Here is a 2,500-nt window from a genome sequence, read left to right on the forward strand (position 1 = left end):
CTCTCTCTCTCTCTCTCTCTCTCTCTCTCTCTCTCTCTCTCTTTTGAATTTCGCGTGATTTCCCTTGCAATCGATCCGTGCTGCCAAAGGAGGAGTCTGATATTGGAAATTCAAAGGGGAACGCAGGACCCCCCTCCCCCGCCCCCGCCACCCCTAGCTCCCCAAAAACTCCTATCGCTGACAGATTTTACTTCCATTAAACAAATGGAATCCTCCTGACATACGCGAACGAGTGACCGGGGCTTTCTGCGAAGTCTTTAGGTCGTTTCAATATGTATGTATGTATATATGTATATATATATATATATATATATATATATATATATATATATATATATATATATATATATATATATATATATATATATATATTTATATATATATATATATATATATATATATATATATATATATATATATATATGTGTGTGTGTGTGTGTGTGTGTGTGTTCTGATTAGCTGAATGGTACCTTGTTCTGATTAGGGACCTGGTTTCGTTTCCTGCTACCGGACATCAGAATTTCTTCATATATATATATATATATATATATATATATATATATATATATGTGTGTGTGTGTGTGTGTGTGTGTGTGTGTGTGTGTGTGTGTGTGTGTGTGTATAGTTCTCTTTGATCTGTCTCTAGAAACTGGCGGATTCTATCCTGAAAAAAGATTGGACGGACTTTGTAGCATAATTCAGGCATCGATTGGGTGATCCTTCCCTCTGACGAAAGTAATATTTTAAGGACCGTTTGGAAAATTCGATGTTTTGTTGACTGATCTGATATCGCCAGATACTGTGACGCGGATGTCACTTCACAAACTCCTCAAACGCATTCTACGTTACTTCCTTGCTTAGAGATGTAATGTAATTACATCTGTTTAATAATGACATTTAGATTTTATAAGAATGTGCAATTGAAACTTCAAAGGTCCATGAAGATGCAATGTGTTACTACCCTAAAGCAATTCTTGTATTTTATAACTTACTTATATTTTTATCCATCTGTTTTTTAATTTGTTGTTTTTTTTTTATTTCTAATAAATGATCTCCTCTTTCTGTATTTCCTGTTTACCTTCCGTTTCTTCTTTTAAATAAACACCATGTTTTTTTGGAAGCTTGAATTTCAAGTGAATGGCCCCTGTGGTGGGCTTGTTCCATATGAATAGGGTTCATCTCTGGAATGATAATGATACCTATATTTCCCCTGTGGCTTAAGAATTGTTCAATAATTTTGTAAATTATGATCTCATTGCAATTATAATTTACGACAGAATTATTGAACAATTCTTAAGCCACAGGAGAAATGTATGTATCATTATCATTCAGAAGATGAACCCTATTCATATGGAACAAGTCCACCGAATGGGCCACTGACTTGGGATTCAAGCTTCCAAAAAAATATGGTGGTTATTTTAAAACGAGAAACAGGGGATAATAGGAAATATAAAAAGAAGAGATCAGCTATTAGAAAAGAAAAATTAAGTTAACAAATTATACACAGAATGATAAAAATATAAGTAAGTTATAAAATACAAGATTTGCTTTAGGGCAGTAATGCATTGCATTTTCGCTTGAACTTCTGAGGTTCCAATTACACGACATTCTTAAAATTTATATGTCATTATCAAACAGAAATCATCATATACCCTTTAACTATTCTTGCCTGAAACTGAAGAATATTCATATTGAAAAGCATTGTATTATCAATGGCATCATAAAATTCAAAGGTCATTGTTAAACAGAAATCATCATATACCCTTTAAATATTCTTGCCTGAAACTGAAGAATATTTATGTTGAAAAGCAAAATATTATCAATTAATACACGAAGCTTGCAGATGTTTTTTCATTCTTAATTTTTCATTTTATTACAAAATTCATCCATTCAACATGAACCTTCCCCCTAAGCCGCGTTCCTTGAAGACAGTCTTTGATGGCACAAAATGGTTCGGCTATTATTTTTTTCATTTTGTTTACAAATTCATCCCTTCAACACGAACCTACCCATAAGCCGCGTTCCTTGACCGCGGTCTTCGCTAGTACAAAACGGTTCGGCATTATATTTTTTTCATTTGTATTCAAATTCCTCCCTTCAACACGAACCTACCCCGAAGCCGCGTTCCTTGACCGCGGTCTTCGCTGGAACAAAACTGTTCGGCATTATACTTTTCATTTGTATACAGATTTATCCCTTCAACACGAAGCTACCAGAAGCAGCGTTAGGCCTGAGAGAGAATTGACCGCCCTCAGACAGGCCATAAGAAATATTTCTGAGAACATGGAACCGCTCTTAGCGGATACGGACTGACGAGGAATGTCGTTCCCAGATATTTCTGTATTGCTGATAAAATACAAAAAAAAACAGCTTTAGAGAAGATCTTTGCATATTTTCGTAAAGGGTATCAGCTATTCGAACACACGCACGATATATATATATATATATATATATATATATATATATATATATATATATATATATATATATATATATATAT

Source organism: Macrobrachium rosenbergii, chromosome 1 (assembly GCF_040412425.1).
Source record: "Macrobrachium rosenbergii isolate ZJJX-2024 chromosome 1, ASM4041242v1, whole genome shotgun sequence".
Lineage (NCBI taxonomy): Eukaryota > Metazoa > Arthropoda > Malacostraca > Decapoda > Palaemonidae > Macrobrachium > Macrobrachium rosenbergii.